The sequence below is a fragment of the Eubalaena glacialis genome, chromosome 3 (genome assembly GCF_028564815.1).
Source record: "Eubalaena glacialis isolate mEubGla1 chromosome 3, mEubGla1.1.hap2.+ XY, whole genome shotgun sequence".
Lineage (NCBI taxonomy): Eukaryota > Metazoa > Chordata > Mammalia > Artiodactyla > Balaenidae > Eubalaena > Eubalaena glacialis.
In genome coordinates, this window is record NC_083718.1 from 24,779,388 (window position 1) to 24,800,656 (window position 21,269).

Sequence of the window (21,269 nt, forward strand, 5' to 3'; positions counted from 1 at the left end):
ACTAGAACTAATAAGTGAGTTTAACAAGTGTATTAGTTGCAAGGGCTGCTGTAACAAAGTACCATAGACTGAGTGACTTAGACAATAGAAATTTATCTTCTCACAATTCTGGAGGCAAAAAGTCTGAGATCAAGGTGTTGCTTGGTTTGGTTTCTTATAAGGCCTCTCTCCTTGGCTTTTAGATGGCCATCGTCCCCCTGCGTCTTCACATGGTCTTCTCTCTGTGTGTCTGTGTTCTAATTTCCTCCTCTTGTAAGAACATCAGTCATATTGGATTAGGACCCACCTAATTTTAACTAAATTACCTCTTTAAGGACCCTATCTCAAAATACAGTCACATTCTAAGGTACTGGGAATTAGAACTTCAACATGTAAATTTTGGGGTACACTATTCAGCCCATAGCAACAAGGTTGCTGGATTCAAGACCAATATACCATAATCAATTGGTTTCTACATATTAGCAATGAACAATCAGAAATCAAAACTTAAAATATAATATTTATAATATCAAAAACTATAAAATATATAGGGATATACATGAAAAAAAGATGTATAAAACAATAGAGTAAAAACTACAAGACACTACTGAAAAAAATTAAAGAAGACCTAAATAAATGGAGAGATATACCATGTTCATGAATTGGAGGACTCAATATTGTTAAGATGTCAATTCTTCCCAAATTGATCGATAGAGCCAGTGCAATCAAAATCAGTATCCCAGCAAGTGTTTATTTTTGTAGAAGTTGACAAGCTTATTCTAAATTTCATTGGAAACTGCAAAGGATCTAGAAGAGCCAAAACAGCTTTGAAAAAGAACAAAGTAGAAGGACTATTTGATTTCAAGACTTATCATAAAGTTACAATAATCAGGAACATGTGGTATTAACATAAAGTTAGACAAATAGATCAATGTGACAGAATATGAGTCTAGAAATAGGCCAACATATATACATATGGACAATTGATTTTTTTTTTAAAGATCTTTATTGGAGTATAATTGCTTTACAATGGTGTGTTAGTTTCTGCTTTATAACAAAGTAAATCAGCTATACATATACATATATCCCCATATCTCCTCCCTCTTGCGTCTCCCTCCCACCCTCCCTATCCCACCCCTCTAGGTGGTCATTGGACAATTGATATTTGATACAGGTGCAGAAAAGTGGAGAAAGGAATCTTTTTGACAAGTAGTGCTGTAACAATTGGATATCCATATGCAAAAAAAAAAAAGAACTTCAATCCATATCTTGAACCACATACAAAAAATTAAATCAAAATGGCTCATAGATCTAATTGTAAAAGCTAAAACCATAAAACTTTTATAAGAAAACATAAGAGAATATCTTTGGGATCTTCAGTTAAGCAACTATTTCTTAGATACAATACTGAAAGCATGATCCACAAAAAAAATTTTGGCAGGTTGGACTATATTAAAATTTAAAACTTCTGCTCTGTCTGAAAAGAATGAAAAGACAAGTTACAGACTAGAAGAAAATGTATGCAAAGTGTATATTTGATAAAGGACTTATATCTAGAAAGAGAACTCTTAAAACTCAATAATAAGAGAACACTCAATTAAAAAAAACGGGCAGAAGATTTGAGCAGACACTTCATCAAAGAAGGTATAAGAGTGGCAAACATGCATATGAAAAGACGCTCAACATCATTAGTCAGTAGGGAAGTGCACGTTAAACCACAATTAAACAACATTACACACCTATTAGAATGGTTAAAAACGTAAAAACTTACTTGGTAAAAATATGGGGGAACGGAGCTCTCATACACTGCTAGTAGGAATATAAAATGATATAACCACTTTAGAAAACAGTTTGACAGTTTCTTAAAAAGTTAAACATATACGTATCGTATGACCCAAGCATTCCAGTCTTAGGTATTTACTGTAGAAAAATGAAAGCATATGTCTATACAAAGATATGTACACTAATGTTCATAGCTGCTTTATTTGAATTAGTCGTAAACAGGAAACAACCCAAATGTTCATCAACATGTGAATGAATAGACAAATTGTGATATGTCTATACAATGGAATACTGTTCATCAACAAAAAGAAATGAACTATCGATATACATACAACATGGATGAGTCTCAACATAATTATGCTGAGTGAAAGAAGCTAGACTGAAAAGAGTATGTACTGCATAATTCCTTTTATAGAAAATTCTAGAAAACACAAATTAATCTATAATAACAGAAAGCAGATTGGTGGCTGTCTAAAAATGGGGGGGTGTGGGGAGGAATGGGAGACAGGGAAGACAAAGGGGCATGAGGAAACTTTTGGAGGTGATAGATACGTTCACTATCTTAATTGTAAGGAAATGTATACACCAGGGAAAATTTATCAAATTATGAAATGTTAGATATGTGCGTTATTGGACTGTATATCAATTATAACTTAATAAATACTTTTTAAAAATAGCTATGGACAGATACAGCCTTTGATAAGGATGTTATGGGCCCCCATCCTAGTGCCAAGCACAGTGCCTGACATATGATATACTCTCTGGGTGAAATATGAAATCATTCATCACTCAAGAACTTCATGGAATAATTCTGTGTCCCCTCTCCCCATCATATATAACTCTGTTATTTGCTGCACTGTAAAAATCTTCAATCTTACTATCTTTCCTGTTCTTTCCTAGATAGTGAGCTCTTGAAGGGAAGGCCCCTGATTTATTTATTTTTCTAGCCTTAGGTTTTAGCCCCACACAGAATGGATCTATACATGTTTTTATTTATTTTTTAATACGTTTTTATTGAAGTATAGTTGATTTACAATGTAGTGGCAATCTTACATGTTTTTAAATTTAAAAAAAAATAGACAAATGAATCAAGCAATCAAATCATTATGCAAAAGGACCAAGGAATCAGCACCATCAGGAAAGCTGTCTGCCCTGGACCCTCTGACCCCTTCTTCACTTATTTCCCTCACCTTCCCCCTGATCTGGGTAAGGCAGTAGATGATTCACTCATTCCTTAGGTATTGGACTAGTGAGTGGGAGCTGTGCATCAGGCCTGCAGCAGCTACTAAACACAAGATGATGAAGACTATCCCTGCCCCCAACTCTAGGGGGAGACCAGCAAGTGCATCAAGAATAGGCTGTACCGGGCTTCCCTGGTGGCGCAGTGGTTGAGAATCTGCCTGCCAATGCAGGGGACACGGGTTCGAGCCCTGGTCCGGGAAGATCCCACATGCCGCGGAGCAACTAGGCCCGTGAGCCACAACTACTGAGCCTGCGTGTCTGGAGCCTGTGCTCCCAACAAGAGAGGCCGCGATAGTGAGAGGCCCGCGCACCGCGATGAAGAGTGGCCCTCGCTTGCCGCAACTAGAGAAAGCCCTTGCACAGAAACGAAGACCCAACACAGCCAAAAATAAATAAATTAATTAATTAATTTAAAAAAATAAAAATAAATCTGGTATTTGGTACATTTGGTTTAAAAAAAAAAATAGGCTGTACCCTTCTTTCAGCTGCTGACAAGGAGGGAGGGAGGGAGACACAGCTCAGTTAGAGCTGAGGGTCTTATAGCCTCCTCCATTTCCCATAGCTGTGTGTCCTTAGGCAAGTAACTGAAACTCTCTGAGCCTCAGTTTTGAGCTCTGTAAAGTAGCAAGCATTCTAATACCCTTCTCCACAGTGTTCTTATGGAGATCTATTAGATAAAGCACAGTTAAGCACTCCAAAAGATATGCTTTCTTAAAAAAGTAGCTCTCAACCCCTTAGCCTCTCACACCAAAAAGATCCAAGACTTAGTGGATCTAAGAATCTGCCTTACACAAAGCAGGTACTCAATAAATAGTTGCTTCTAGAATAAGATTCTTTAGTACCCAGATACCCTTCCTTCCTATGCTGATGCTACTCTGATCTCCTGGTGGGAACACCAAGGGTGGAGGGGTTTGAGCAGTTTCTCTTTGTTCTATCTTGAGAAACTCTGAGGTCTAATGACACCTAGATTGGCTATGCCCACGTTCAGGCAGGTAAAACTACATGAGAGATGCCTGTTCCCAGGCCACATCCCCTTCTAAGTGAATCTGCCTGTCTGTTCCTGATTAGAAATGCTGGGTTATCAAAGGGTCATGCTGGGCCCACAGCTAATTAGACCAAGATGGGCAAGGCTCCCAAAGTCAGCTAATCCACAGGCTGGCTAATGACCTGGCATGAAAATATGAGGCAGTCAGTTGGATTCTTCTCACGGGGCTTTGGAAGCCTTATTACAGGAATGAACAGAAGGAACACATAGTAAACTCGGGGCTAGTGAAGCACGTATAAGAGAAACCAGGAATGAGCAAAAGATTTCTAGGGAAGTGGGGAGTGCAGGACAGGTGTGGAGACCAGAGAAACTACAGCTCCGGATGAAAGCCAGGGAGAGAGAAAGGAGTTGCCTCACCAACTGGTGGCATCCCAGATGCCATGCCCGTGAGGCTGGCAGGTTCTGTGTCTGCCCTTAGGTATGTGAACAGCTGTGGCATTTTATGAACAACCCCACCCTCTCCCAGCCACCTTAATACCTTACCTTACACAGAAATATTTATTCACGATTAATTCCTTAATCTTAAAAAAAAAAATGATTTAAAAAAAGACACACACACACACAGAGTCTTGCTGCCCTCTGCTACTACTAATAGGCCACAGAATCTAGAGGAGCAAAATGCAAATAGCACAGGTTGTGATTCTAGGTTGATAGGAAGCAGAAAAAGCCCATCTTGACCCCTGCCCACCCCCCAGTCTTCTTATTTTCCTGTGTACAGCCCTTAGCATCGGGGCTTCCCTGTGTTATGATAGCTTATTCTTTATTTCTTCCATTCATTCATCAAACATTTACTAAACACCACTCACTACACATCTGTTGTAATCTGCTCCCTTTGTCTCCTTCTCTTTGAGGCAGGGAATAATAATGCCTCATTCCCATCTGCAGCTGCAGGGCCTGATGTAGAGAAGGTACTTGATAAATGTTTGTTGAATGATCACTGTCTCCACCTCAGGTAGGGGCAAAAAGCAGAAGGATTTTTTCTACCTTCTATTTTGAGATGGTGCTGGAAAATCAAACTGGCTGGAAATATTCCTGCCGCAAAGCATAAATAGGTAGACCCTACTTACATGTGGAACAATTATCTAGTTTCAAATAGACTTTTCAACCACTTGAATAACAGATTTCTGCACGGTTGGATTGGATGTGTTACAGATCTGATTCAAGCATGCACATGCAAATGCTGTGGATCAGCCATTATCTAAGCCAGTGGTTTATATATATAAATATTTTTTTTTCATTGTCTGCAAGCAACCATGAACTGATAAGAGATGGATTGAAAAGATGTGCTCCTGCTTTTCATATCTAATTGTGAACTTAGCCAACTTCAACACTCAAGTTGAAATGTGGTGTCAAGACTTCGTTCAAATTTAAACCAAGTTGTTTGTTATCAGTTTAAGATACTGGTAGGGACTTCCCTGGTGGCGCAGTGGTTAAGATTCCACGCTCCCAATGCAGGGGGCCCCAGTTTGATTCCTGTTCAGGGAACTAGATCCCACATGCATGCCACAACTAAGAGTTCGCATGCCACAACTAAGGTGCCTGCATGTCACAACTAAGGAGCCCACATGCCACAACTAAGAGCCAGGGCAACCAAATAAATAAGTAAAAAAAAAAAAAAGATACTGGGTCTATGGTTTCGTACCACATACGCCCCTTCTCCAGGGATCCCCTCCCACTCACTCAGCCTGTTTGTGACTGAAAAAGCTGCTCTTATAGTAAGGCTTAAAAAGTGAAGCAATGAGGAGCAGCCTCAGCATCCATACCCCTTCCATAATGCCTTCTCTAGATAGCTGGATTTGTGTGATATCTGTGGACCCCCTGTGACAAAAAGAAGTGATGAGAAAGAGCATGGAGGACATGTAAGTTACATGAAATTTATAAGACATTTCCTTTGAAGTTATGATATAGTCTGCCTTGGGCTTTAGTGGTCTCAATCAGCAAGTCCAAGAGGGCCAGAGAGAGCCTTTGAGTCAAACCTATCCCATCATCTAATATTTTAGGAAGAGGAAGGAAGTGTAAAGTTTACATACGGAGTCTTTAAGGACAAAGTCTCAGAAAAGGTCACTGTGTAATACTCTAATACAAAATAGACAGCTATCTCCAGCAAAAAGAGGAAGTTTCTTAGGCCTCCCATTTCTCCTGTTCCTCACAATGAAGGAACAGTATCAGCAACAGGAGATCATATCTCTCTTGCAAACCACCGTCCATCAACACTGTAGGTGTCTAGAGCTTTCCCTGTGTACCCATGCATGCAGCCTATTTAGCTCTTGTTTGACCCATGAGCACCTAGTTTCAGCCTTGGGTATTATTATTAATGCCATTCGTTCACGCATCAATCCATTCCAGAGTTTTCCAGGCAGGGAGAGCGGGAGAGAAGGACAGGAGGAGGTATATGAAGAAGACTAGAAGTCTAGGAAGTTCTTCAGAGAACTCATAGACTAGCAGGGAAGTCGAGTTTGAAAACAAGGATAACTCAGTGTAATACGTGTTATGACAGCATTCAAAGTACCAGGAGAGCACAGTGGCGGGCTGCCCTTGGGCTGGAGGAAGAGGTGGGAAGCCTCCTGGAAAGGGCACTATTTGAGCTGGGCCATAAAGGCTAAGTAGGAACTCACCGGGCGAAGAAGAGTCTTCTAGGCAGGGAGGGACCCAGCATGTGCTAGGGCTCTGAGCTATGGAGGAACAGGTGGAAGAGTGGTAGGTGAGTGTGGCTGGAGCAGAGGGTGGGAGAGGCTCAGTACTGGGGGAGAAGAGCCCGGAACAGCAGTTTAGGGACATGTAGTGAAGTTCCTTGATTGCTATGCTAATAGGACTTTTATTAAAAATAATAAGGGGCTCTGAGGAGTCTGAAGCAGAGAGTGGCACAATTACTTTAGCATTTTAGAACAATCTCCTGAGGCAATGTGGAGGATATGTTAGAGGGGAGACAGAGGTCACTTCAGTGGGGCCACATTCTTAGAGCACCTGTGCTGGGTACTAGGACTTCAAAGATGAATAGAACGCCATCCCTGCCTTTTAGGAGGTTGCAACTGAGGGAGTATACCAATTGCCTATTGCCATAAATATTACCAGAAACCTAGTGCCTTAAAACAACACATATTTATTATCCCACAGTTTGTGTGAGATGCAGTGTGGCTTAGCTGAGTCCTCTGCTTCTGGCCACAGTTAAGGTGTTGTTCAGGGCTGAGGTTTCATCAGAGGCTCAACTGGGGAAGGATCCTCTTCCAAGCTTATGTTGTTGATGGTGGGATTCAGCTGCTTGCTGGCTTTGGCCAGAGGCAGCCCTCCGTTCTTTGCCATGTGGACCTCCTCAGCATGGCCACTGGCTTCATCAAAACATGTGAGTTGAGAAGGCAATAGAGAGAGACTGCTAACAAGACAGAAGTGGTGCTCTTATATAACAATCACAGAAGTGATAGCTCACCATCTTCTCCATATTCTATTGCTTAGATGCAAGTTCCAGATGCCACCCACGCTCAAGAGAAGGGGATTACACAGGGGTATGAACACCTGTAAGCAGGAATACTTCGGGGTCATTTTAGAGTCTGTCTCTAGGGAGGGAGACAGATCTTAAACTATTTCAGAATAATCAGGGGAAGACAAGATAGGAATACTCTTGGGGGCTGTGAATCCAAAGACAGGTTATCTGGACCAATCTGGCAACTGTGGGGATGCTTCCTTGAGAAGGTCAATTAGGAAGCCATTGCTGTGGGCCTATGAGATGTCGAATATCTGAACTTTTCCTGTTATTTTTTTTTTATTACCCATAGGGTCCTTTGTTTTAAAAGTCTGTGATGGACAAAGGTTGGGACTCCTGCTCTGCCATTTAGAGCTGTGTGAAGCTGGAAGTTAGGTAGCCTCTCTGAGCATCAGCTTCCTAATTTGCAAAACAGGGATACTGCTGCTTACCCCACAGGGATCTTGAGGGATTAAATGAGACGGCATATATAGAAGAACCTGGCACGGGGCTTGCCACATCCAGGCTTAGCCAGTAACTAAGGCCAATAGTACAGACCCAGATGGACATTAGGCCTTGTTCAAGGTCACACACAAAGCAAGCCCCAGCTATGAGAGAGCCTGGGTTCCAGGCTTCTCCTGAGAGGACTGTCATCAAGACTGTCACAGACATACCCAACATCAAGGTCACCTCAGTGGTAAAAGTAGGAGGCCCTTGCATCTCGTGACGTGGACACTCCACCCATTTGGTAACTACCTGATAAATACTTGTTGACTGCCCTCTAGGATGTGGGCTCCAGGGCCACATCCTCCTCTCCAGATGTTCTGCCAGGGCCCTGAAATGGGCAGGTCCCCTCCACCCTTAAGGTCCAGCATTCATTCGATGGCATGGCACTGCCAGGCACAGAGGGGATGTGCAACAAGTGCAACACAGTGGACTTAGAGACAGCTGAAATCCCTCAAGGTCATTACCTCTTTCTCTCCCTGAACAGTAGTAACCAAAATGACAGATGAGCTCCTACTGCCCCATCCCAGGTTCTAGAGTTCACAGCCTCCTACACTGGACTTGACTTCCATGCATCCCTCAGTTTTACTTATCAATTACCTATTTAAAACTGTCTCCATTTACTCTTTTTTTTTAAAAAAATATTTATATTTTTTAAAATTTATTTTCCTTATTTTACTTTATTTTTTTCGGCTGTGTCAGGTCTTAGTTGTGGCACACAGGATCTTTGCTGAGGCATGTGGGACCTTTTCGTTACGGTGCACGGTCTGTTGGGGTTTCTCTCTAGTTGTGGCGTGCGGGCTTCTCTCTAGTTGTGGTGTGCGGGTTTTTTCTCTCTCTAGTTGTGACACGAGAGCTCCAGGGCGCATGGGCTTTAGAGTTTGCGGCACGTGGGCTCTCTCGTTGAGATGCACGAGCTCAATAGTTGTGGCGTGTGGGCTTAGTTGCCCCGCGGCATGTAGGATCTTAGTTCCCCCACCAGGGATCGAACCCACATTCCCTGCATTGGAAGGTGGATTCTTTACCACTGGACCACCAGGGAAGTCCCTGTCTCCATTTACTCTTATCTGCAGTCCACAGACCAGCAGAAGAGAAAGACTTGGATTGCTTTTTTTTTTTTTTTATTTTTATTTATTTATTTATGTCTGTGTTGGGTCTTCTTTGCTGCACACGGGCTTTCTCTAGTTGTGGCGAGCGGGGGCTACTCTTGGTTACGGTGCACAGGCTTCTCATTGCGGTGGCTTCTCTCGTTGAGGAGCACGGGCTCTAGGCGTGGGCTTCAGTAGTTGTGGCATGCGAACTCAGTAGCTGTGGCTCATGGGCTCTAGAGCACAGACTCAGTAGTTGTGGCGCACAGGCTTAGTTCCTCTGCAGCATGTGGGATCTTCCCGGACCAGGGCTCGAACCCGTGTCCCCTGCATTGGCAGGCGGATTCTTAACCACTGTGCCACCAGGGAAGCCCTGGATTGCTTTTTAAAGTTATTTATTATGTGCCTACCTCTGTACTAAACTAAGACGCATGATTAAGGATAGAAGGCTGGGGTAAACGGGGCTGACGTGGGGTGGGGTAGCTCCCAACTAAGGCAGAGCTCAGAAGATGGAGCTAGGGATAGGCGGGGAGCCTCTTCCTCAATCAGGTCTCCTGAGCACAGCTGCAGTGGTTGTGATTCTAAAATAAGATATGCAAATATCCTGGAAATGGAGCTCTAGAAGAATATCTCCCAGAGAAGTCCTGGGTCGTGAATGCTCGGGTTGAAAGCTTCCCATCCAAATTCTGCCTCCATGTGGTGAAATTGCCACCAGCTTGGAGAGCTCACATCATGTGCAGGAAATCCATCTGAAGAAGACTCCAGAATGCCCAGATGCATAATAACTTCAAATATAGACATCTTTTCCAAAGACCACAGACACTCTGAAAAAGCACAAAGACAAATGACTTCAAATTGTGAGCTGCAAAGAACACTAAATTGCTCACATTTGGGAAGCTAGATTGTGAGAGGTTAGGAAGGCTTATATGAGGCTACTGCTTTTCCAGTCGTCCCTCTGATCTCAGTGGTCACTGAATGTCCCCACCCTCTGTTGGTGCTGGTGCTTATTGCTGTGGAGTATCACAGAGCAGAGCCCTGTAGTAGGGTTCTTAATGGCAAGGAACAGAAACTTGAGTTTAGCCTCTATAAGCAGAAGATAAATTTATAGTAAGGGATATTGGGGAGCTCATAAAATCATCAAGAATGCTGGAAAATCAGGCTTAGGAAGTGGGGCAAGAAAGAGGGAGGCTCTGAGCCCCAGAACTAGTCCAGTGCCAGGCATGGCAATGTCAACACAGCTGGTACTGCAGTGGGTTACTCCAGGATGTGACAACCACTGCTGCCCCCATCACCGCTGCCCCCATCACCACCAAGGTGGCCTTGCCAGGCCCCTGCTGCTCTGTGTCCAAGTCTGGTGGGTGTGCGTGACAGGGTGAGCCTGGTCATGAGTCTGTGCCCACTGCAGGGAGGCTGGGACGAACACGTGGGGCTCCGAGGCTGGGCCGCTAAAAATGACCAGTGTCCACTGGAGCCCCAGGGTTTATTTCCAGGTCTCACAAAACCTTCTCTCTTTCAATAATTAAAAAGCAGTTGCATGTAAAAAAGGAAGAAGACAAATTTATTCCTTATCATGTGATTGAGCAGGCAGATTCTACACAGTGAGGATAGGGCAGTGAGCCAAACAGACACAATCCCTGACCCTGGAAAGATTACACTTTTGTGGGAGACAGGAGTAACAAGGGTGTGGGGGCGGTATTGCTAAGTGCTCTGGAGAATAATCAGGGTAAGAGGGGTATCGAGACCACAGAGGTGTTACTTTCTTGAGTTGATCAGGGAAGACTGACCTGCTAAGGTGACATCTGAGCAGAGAGAGAGCTGGAGGGAGGGAGGAGGAGAGTCAGGGGGCTCCCTGGGAGAAAGCATCACCGACAGAGGAGACAGCTCGAGCAAAGGACCCGAGGCAGGAGCACGCCTGGGTGTTCAAGGAACAACTGTGGCTGGGGCAGTGAGAGAGGGAGGGGAAAGTCAGAGGAAATAAGAGCAGGGAGATGGGAGAGGTTTTATCCAGCACAAGGAGGGGTGCTGTTGGAAGGTTTTGAACAGAGAAGTGAAATTATCTGACTCACATTTTAGAAGGAGCCCTCTTACTCTGGTGGGGAACAGACTGTTGAGGAGAAAGAGTGCAGGCAGGGAGAGATTAAGTGGCTACTGCACGAATGCAGGCGGGAGGGCGGAAGTGGGACCCGGTGGGAGGGTGGTGGTGACGAGAAGGAGACAGATTCTGGATGCATTTTGAAGGTAGAGTCATCTCCCGATGGATTGGATGTTTCATACTTTCTTTTTCACGTATACACATATACATGTATATGCGTATACACGTGTGTGTGTGTTTAGGCAAAACAAGAAAACTCTAATTCTAATCAGAGTTCTGTTCAAAAGTTAACATAGTAAAATAAAGATAAGAAAGGAAAGAGAGATCAGTTCAGTTTTGTTTTTTTTGTTTTTTTTTTTTTCAGTTTTTAAGCTGAGAATTGATTAGCACAAGCTCCCAATTCCTTGCCACTGGGTGATAATAATCATAATGATATTTGAATTGTTTGAGTGCTTACTGGGTTCCAGTCACTGTGCTAAGCACCTTACACATGTCATTTCCATGTATTACTCATTTCATTATCACAGCTATGCCATAAGGTAGGTAATATTATGATTCCCACTTTAAAGGCAATGACATTGAGTAACAGAAAGGTTAAATAAGTTAGATAAGGACCACTTACAGAGAAATGCAGTTTGGGGTTTTTTAAAAATTTATTTATTTATTTATTTATTTTAAAATTTTTGGCTGCGTTGGGTCTTTGTTGCTGTGTGCAGGCTTTCTCTGGTTGCTTCGAGCAGGGGCTACTCTTCGTTGCGGTGCACGGGCTTCTCCTTGCGGGGGCTTCTCCTTGCGGTGGCTTCTCATGCTGCGGAGCGCGGGCTCTAGGCGCGCAGGCTTCAGTAGTTGTGGCGCACGGGCTTAGTTGCTCCACGGCATGTGGGATCTTCCCGGGCCAGGACTCGAACCCATGTCGCCTGCATTGGCAGGCGGATTCTTAACCACTACGCCACCAGAGAAGCCCGAGAAATGAAGTTTTGTCTGTAGTGAAAGATGGAATAATTATTAAATAACCATGTAAACATATACATTCCTCACTGGGGCCCAATTACCCATCTACAAAATGAGGGTGTTGGAAGGGACAATTGCTAAAGTCCTTTAGCTGTGACTGTCCGTGAATCCTTTGCTGCTAACAAAGAAAATATTGTCCTGTTTGCCTCCCTCGCATTATAAACATTAAAAAATCAATTCACGTTTTCTCAATGCCTACAATGATCATTTAAAGAGTAACCTGATTTCATGAAGTATTTGTTTTTGCTTAAAAATTGTCATTGATAATAATTAGTTTGATGAATAGTGTGTCTTCATTCAGAAAAATTGTACCTTTCACTTATACAGAGCCAAATATTCTCCAACACAGGTGAAAAGTCAACAAAGGGCTGGAGTTCAAGGGACAGCTGCTTGTGGCACCCCAAACCATCCCATCCAGCTGTCCATCTGTTCATTCATACGAAAAGTATTTATTGAGTTCCTATTATATGCTGAACTGTTGATTGCAAGTTAAGATGTTACAAGACAGCAACATACTCAAGGATGGACAGTGTAAGAGTGTGCATTTTGGAGTCAGGTATGCTTGGTTTCAAATACTGGCTCAGCAATTACTGTGTAACTTTGGGCAAAGCAGTAAACTTCTCTGAGCCTCAAATTCCTCATCTGGACAACGGAGATAATAATATCTAACTTTCCATGTTATTGTAAGGATTTGATGCTACATATGTAAAGCCCATGTAGCCTGTGCTTGGCTTGGAGTAAACTCTCTGTAAATGGTGTCCCTTGGTGGTCAACCTCTCCTGGTCAGCACTTTGATCCTTTGAATTCTTTGAACCCCAAAGCCCAGCGTCCTTGGGTGTGCTGTGGTCCCCACACACTCCTGCAGGGCCCCCAACCTGCTGCCACTGTACATCGTCAGTGTGCAGTCCAAGGCCCCTTCAGGCAAGCTCCCCGCAGTAGAGGAAGCCGGGTGGAAGAATCCCAGAGCAGGGTGGGGTTGAGAGCAGGAGGAAGGGATAGAAAAGCCGCAGAACCTGCGCTCTCTCACAACATGCCTTTTAGTCTCTATTTTCTCAGCGTAGAGTCTAATGTTAAAGTTTATTGACAGGAGGAAGGAATGAAGATTAAATTAGTAGTATTATTTCAACTTTTAAAAACTGATAAAGACATTAGGACTCAGAGAGGTTAATTGACTTGCCTAAGATTACACAGCCACACAGATATATTTGAACTCAGATCTGTCTGAAACAAAAGCCTATGCTCATTCTACTGCCCCAGTGTGGTAGGTGGGCCCACCAGAAATAGAGCCTGAGACACCAGTGCACATCACTTATATATGAAGTGCTCACAGGAGAAAGGGGGTGAGGACGGGGAAGGATGTGAAAGGAAGGATATAGTCTTAGCTGGAAACTAGGTAATTTCTTCAGCCTAGTCCCATGGGGAGCTCTAGAGCATGAATTACACCACAGAGTTTGCCCATCTTGAGGCGAGAAGGGAGCCAACTTTTTGTTCCTCTATGTGCAGGTGAATCATTGGCTATGGGCTGCAGGGGAGGAGGCGGAGGACCCTCCCAGTTGAAGCAGCTCCCTTTTGGTCAAGGGCAATTCTGTGAGGCATTAGCAGCCAATGGTCAGAGCCACTGGAGACGGGCCCACCTGCCCAGTGAAGGGATCTGGGTGAGCCATCAACAGTGAAACAGCATCCGTTTCATTCACATTACATCCCTAACCATCGACTGAATGAATAAATGAGTGAATGTGTTTTCTCGGTAATAAAACACAAATGGTAATGTGTACTTCAGGGGTCGTTAGGAAGCCTAAATGAGCTCATGTGTATAAGTTAATTGGTCTAGCATTGTGAGTGCGTAATAAATGAGAATAATTATTAGCCACAGTAAAATTAGTATTAATTTAGCAATAATCAGCCAATTATGTTATTAATGATTATAATTTTATTTTTGTGACCATTGGCAGTAGCCCTTACTCTGAAGCCTCAGTTAGTTGACTGAAGAAGGATGAAAATTTGCAAAACAGGAACTCCTTCCTTCCTGACAACACCTGGCTCAGATCTGCACGTGGCAATTCAGTAACTAAAGCCCTTTGGAGTCCAACGTGACTCCACTTCAACCCGCGTTCCCCAATGTCCAATTCCTGTGAGGATGCCTAGGGATGGCGCTGGTCAGCATGGCCTTGGGTGTAGCTCACAGAAATTGGACTCATCACCCCAGCCCTAAATACGCTGTAGGATAGAGGGGGTGCGGGCAGGGAAGACGAGGTAGGCTGGGAGATGATGGGAAGTGTCCCCAGCCCTGGGTCTCAGACCCAAGTAAGAGGAGAGCTGTCTCGATCGCAGCATTGCTGCTTGTACTGATGTCATTGTTTCCAGACCCAGAGTCGTCACTGAAGGGAAACCTTCTTGGGATCTTCCCTTGTGTGACACTCAGCATTTCCTGCCTGGTGCTTGTCTACCCCCACTGCCCTTCCCCCCGCTGATTAGAGTATTAAAAAGCCCAGGTCCTGCTGAATTTTCAGAACCTCAAATGACTCATACTGTGCACTTTAGTGAATGCGAAAAGAAAGGAACCATTCCTGTTCCAAATGCAGTGGTTTCACTCTTCTTGACGTTATGCAAATCTGCATTTTCTTTTTGTACCTTGGAAACACTTGATGGAGGCTGAAGGATGGTAGGGAAGACTGGGGGAGAAGGTGGACCCTGGAGGAAGTCAAGTTGGGCACAAATGTGATATACATCTGCATAACCGTTTTGGTTTTTTTCTTCTACTTCTAGAAACATTTTCTAGGACCTGGAGCTTCATGAATTGGATTTCTTTGCCCCTCATTCCTCCCCCACCTTAAATGCCGATAATTTGTTCACTCCTGTGCCCCATTCTCTTCTCTAACTCCGCCACCTCAAACTCCACCTTTGCCGATGACACTGCAGACTGCCCAGCCCTGTTCTCTCCCAAACATCAGCCTCGTATCTAAGGCAGCCCGATGAAATCAAACGTGAGTCCACATCGAACCAGTATCTTCTGTTCCTTTGGTGGTCTCTCTCTCAGTTGAGGACCTAATGACACCACCCGGTCATCCGAGCTAGAAACCCTAGAGCCTTCAGTTTACCTTAAGGGATTGACTTGGCTTCTTTCTCACTGCCCCTCACCCCAACTGAAACTCAATTCTACTCCAACTTGTGACTCAAATCCACCCCTACCTCTCCATTTCTGCTTCTACTTCTCAGGTGCACGTCATCCCTGCATGAAACTAAGGTGATAGCCTTCTAGTTGATTTCTTTGTTTCTCCATCCCTCTATCTGTCCATCAGTCTGTCCATTCTACACATTTTATTGAGCACCTACTATAAGCCAAACACTTTTCCGGACCTGGGAACACAGGGATAAACCAAACAAGATCCCTGTCCCCGTGGAATTTACATTCCAGTGGGGTTACCAGATAACATACAACAAATAAAAGACTTCTGGACTAAGATATCGGATTGAAACTTTCTCATAGAGTTTTATTCTGCCAATACCTCAACTAATAGCCAAAACAATAAAGAAGTAAAAATAAGCAGAAGAAATTCACCAACAGCAATCAAATAAGGAAAGAGGCATACCCTGTACAATAAATTTCAAAAACTGTTAACCAAGAAAGGAAACAAAATTTGGGCATAAAGTAGAGAAGGCCAGCAAGGCTTGGCTCCTAACCTGGTCCCTGCTGACCTAGAAGCTGCAATGGAGAATCTGCAAAGTCCTGGGAATTCTCACTAATACCCCCAAAGCCAAGAGAAGCCAAGCATGTAGGTGTCCACATCCATTTCCTCCACTGACTGAAAAGTAGTAGAAATAGCTATTGGGGAGAAATGGGTAAAATTGGGCGAGTGAACAATGGGGCTGATTCTGACCAAAGTAAAGTCTTCAGGGCAACGAACCAAATTTGGGCAACAATGAAAGCTTGAGGTTCTACCCGCCAGGGAACGATGTATACTATCCAAACCTGAGGATTAAATCCTGACACATCTCCAAAATAGCAGCAGAAAGAGCAGAGCCCAGACATTCCAACCACCAACACTCTGCCCACTGAGCTTCCCTTCTGGTGCCACCACTCCGCAGCTCCCTTGATCCTCACAATGAAACAGAGAGAAAAACAAACTGATCTCAAATACAACAGGGAAGGAGTCAAGAAGTCACCCACACTCTATCAGAACAAATAAACTGAATGGATGTAATTCCCTATACGTGAGCAAAATGAAAGAATAAGCATGACAACAATAAAACCATACTATAGAGTGAGGGCTAGGGAAAAGCAACATGCAAAAGACCAGGAACCCAGATGAGAAGAAATAGTAAATCAAGCAACAGAAGGAAATTCCTCCCAATTTCTTCATGCTATACGGCTTAATTAGAGCATGAAACCAGTGAAAGAAGAACTCAAAGACGAGACGGTAAAATGACAGAAATGAGATGAAAAGGGAGATTTCAGATTTAAGGAAACACACAGAGGGCAATATTATACAATGAAAATATAAATTAGAAATAAGAAGAACAGAATAAGAAGAAACAGAATAGATACTGTTGAAATTTGAATTATGATGCAGAGGTAAAGCTTAAGATAATCACTGTGAATGTAACTGAGAAAGAAATAGGTATGGAAGAGAGAGATTGGGAGAGAAATAGGTACGGAAGAGAGAAAAAAATGATTAAATATAAAGATAACTGATGGCCCTTAAGTAGAGGGCCCAACACATGGGACAAAAGATGTATTCAAATGTAAATATGATCAAGTGAGTTTCCATGAAAGGAAGGGCTAAATATATAAAAAAGCAGAATACACTGTTCCAAGAAAACATGATGCAGAAAGTTAAATACCAACATATAGTCTAATGAAATTATGAACTTCGATGATAAAGAAAAAATTCTTCAGGCATTTGACAGAAAAAGCAAATCATTCCAGGGGAGCAAAAACCAGCAGGACTCAGCCCTCTTCACAAGTGACATTCAAGGCCAGGAAACAGTGGACACAAAGCACCGATCGGGGACAAGTTCAGCCCCCCACAGTGGGAGTGGACGTTTAACGGCAGTATTTGACATTAGATTATAAAGCTGAAAATGCACATCCTCTATAATCATACCCATTCCACCTTTGGATATATATCCTAAATTTTTATTTGCAATAAAAATTATTGCAAATATACTAGGAAACAAGCATAAAAATGTTCATAACAGCACTGCTCAAGATAGAAAACAACTAGAAACAACCTGTCAATTGACAACAGAATGGATACATTGTAGTATATTCATAAAACTGAATACTTTACTGCAGTGATGATAAATGCGCTTACAGCTACACACATCAATGTGATCAAATCTTAAGAAACATGCCACACATTTCATGTTAAAGAACAATTATATATTACTTAAGGAAAATTTTGTGGTAAATCTATAAAGAAAGTTTAGGATAATGATTTTCTCTGAGGGTTGTCTGGGGAACTCAGCTTGGGGAGGTGCCCAAAGGGAACTTCACCAGTAGCAATAATGTATCCGTTATGAGGTGAGCTGATGAATTCATGCATGTTCATTTTATTATGATGATTTATAATATATGGTTTATGCACATTCTTTAATAGGTATCAATATTTCATAAGATAAAGGAAACAAAATTCTAGACATTTAAAAAATTAATTTATCAAAAAAGTTTTCTATAGAAGTATAGTTGATTTACAACACTATATTAGTTTCAGATATACAGCATAGTGATTCAGTATTTTTACAGATTATACTCCACTAAAAGTTATAACAAGATAATGGATAATTCCCTGTGCTATATGATATATCCTTGTTGCTTATCTATTTTATACATAGTAGTTTGTATCTCTTAATTCTCTACCCCAATTTGTCCCTCCTCCCTTCCCTCTTCCCTTTTGTAACCCCTAGTTTGTTTTTCATATCTGTGAGAATGTTTCTGTTTTGCATATACATTCGTTTGTATTATTTTTTAGATTCCACATATAAGTGATATCATACAGTATTTGTTTGACTTATTTCACTAAGCATAATATTCTCTAGGTCCATCCATGTTGCTCCAAATGGCAGAATTTCATTCTTTTTTATGGTTGAGTAATGTTCCATTATATATATATACACCATATCTTTATCCATTCATCTGTTCATGGGCACTTGGGTTGCTTCCACATCTTGGCTATTGTAAATAGTGCCTCTGTGAACACTGGGGTGCACTATCTTTTTGAATTAGTGTTTTCATTTTTTCCAGCTATACACCAGAGGAGTAGGATTGCTATGGTAGTTCTATTTTTAGATTTTTGAGGAACCTCCATACTGATTTCCATAGTGGCTGCACCAATTTACATTCCCACTGACAGTGTGGAAGGGTTCCCTTTTCTCCACACCCTCTCCAACATTTGTTATTTGTAGATTTTTTTACGGTAACCATTCTCACAGGTGTGAGATGATATTGTTGTTTGACATTTTAAAGATTCTTTTAGTCACTAGGAAAATAATTAAGGAAGAAAATAGAGCACTATAAAGAAAAATATATATAGTACTGTAAACAAAGCATGTCTGAGAAAATGATACTCAGACAAGATGCCATTTCAGTATAAAGACAAAAGGCAGACATTCTCAAACTTGAAAGAGCTCCGGAATGTAGCACCTATCAGTCTTTTTTGAAAAACAAAAACCAAAACAAAAACCTATTTGTTATAAAATCAAACCTTTAGGGGAATGAATCAAATGAAGAACTCAAGAATCAAGAGAACTTTGTAAAAATTACATTTAGGGAATTAGGGAGAATATTGAATCTATTTAAATATAGTATTATTGCTAAAAAGAAAGAAAAGAAAGGGGTGGAATTATGGCTACAAAACCAGAACAGACGTGTTATAAACTTGGACAATGTAATAATAATCATGATCATAATAGCAATTTTCTACTGAAAATCAGGGATGGGTTTTTGTATCTGGCCATCTTGGAGTAACTGGTACTGGATATACTGTCCTGCTTAAACGACTATAAACATGGGCAAAACGGATGAAACAACTGTTTCCAGGAATTGGAGCACGAGCAACACAGGGCTGTGATCCTTGAGAGCTGGGATACACACAGGTGACCGCACATCCACCCCAGCTTCCTGCTCCTGGGACCACTCTCTGAACCACAGCAAGGAGATGCAGAGAGAGGCGGTCTTACGGAGCCGAGGAGGAAGAGCTAAAGCCCCCGGAATTTGTGGGGTGGGAAAGTGGAGAGAAGGGAGCCCAGGAGTTTGAGTGTGGTGGTCCTTGGCAGAGGGATGGACAGAGAGCTGTGAGGCTGTGAGGCTGCAAGCTGCCTGGAGACCCCAGAAGCCAAGCAGTACCGTGAGTAGCTGGCCTGCCCCAGAGCCAGAGTGGGCGAACCCTGCTGAGCACCTGGGGTGCCCAGCGGGACCCTAGAAAAGAAGAAAGCCTGTGAGAAGATGACATGAAGTCAGGCACAGTCTGAAGTCTACACTAGCAAAAGAGATACTGATTGCAAAGGCAAAATCAAAATCAGGGCAAGGAGATGAAATATTTTCATCATTGCATAGGAAATGAGCTTACATGAAACAACGTGGACCCTCTGGTCCAACTTAAGGATGGTTTTGGATGCACTTTCAACAATTCAACCTGTGTCAACACAAATGGAAAGGTCTTTTTCTACCTCTGGAACACTTGCCATGAAACAAAGATCAAGACCATTGTTTAGGGCAATTGATGCTTTCTGTGTTTAAACATTTCATTTTAAGAACAATAGCTTTCAGGGACTTCCTTGGTGATGCAGTGGTTAAGAATCCGTCTGCCAATGCAGGGGACACGGGTTCGATCCCTGGTCCGGGAAGATCCCACATGCCGCAGAGCAACTAAGCCCGTGCGCCACAACTACTGAGCCTGCACCCTAGAGCCCACGCACCACAACTACTGAAGCCCACACACCTAGAGCGCGTGCTCTGCAACAAGAGAAGCCACCACAATGAGAAGCCCACGCACCGCAATGAAGAGTAGCCCCCGCTCGCTGCAACTAGAGAAAGCCCGCGCGCAGCAACGAAGACCCAACGCAGCCAAAAATAAATAAATAAATAAATAAATTTTTAAAAACTTAAAAAAAAGAACAATTACTTTCAGTATCTGTGATAATATCTTTCAATTTTAATGACTTTTATTTGGTATTTATTTTGTTCTTCTGGTATAACTTTTATTGTTTTCTACTGTCAAATGTCTATATCAGGTAGAGATTATTTGTGTTATTGAAATATATAATCTACAAGCACTATATATTTCTTCGTAACAATAATAAATTATACATTTATTATTATGTCTTTTTAAAAATGGAAAACCTCTGAAACATTTATTATAACCCTACCACAGAAACATGATCATGATTTATTATTATGGTCACCCATTATTTTTTGAAAACAACTACATAAAGTGTTATAAAATACAGAATAATTTATGATTTGGGGGGAAATCTCAAGAATTCCAGGGAATTATGATTTGTTACTGAATCTCAAAGACTAATGTTACTTTTTTTGCCTCATGAGCTCCTACATGTTCCTCAAACTTCAGCTCATATATCCCCTCTTCTTTAAAACTTTCTATAATTGGAAAAAAGACACCTTTCTGTATTAGCCAAGGCTGATGGTTGCAAATGTCAGAAATCCAATACAATCTAGCTTAGGCAAAGGGGTAACTTACTGGCTCATGTGACGGAGCGGTTGTAGCTTCAGGCTCAACTGGATCCAGAGGTTCAGAATGCCATGATTGCTCTCTGTCTCTGTCTCTCTGTCTCTCCTTCCCTCCAAGATTTTCCTCAACTTAGGTTAAGTTTCTCTCCACCTAAAGTTACAGATGGTCACTGGGAACTCCAGGCATGCATTATCTTTAAAGCTCAGGACCCCAGACAAAAAGACAATGAATGCTTTTCTAATAGGTTTGATAAAAGTCTTCAGTAGTTGATTGTCCTTGTGTGTGCCACATGGTCATCTTTGAGCAATGATTGTCATCAGGGAGGTAGATATTCTGATTGGCCAGACTTGGGTCACCTGCCCTCATCATCCTTCCTGAC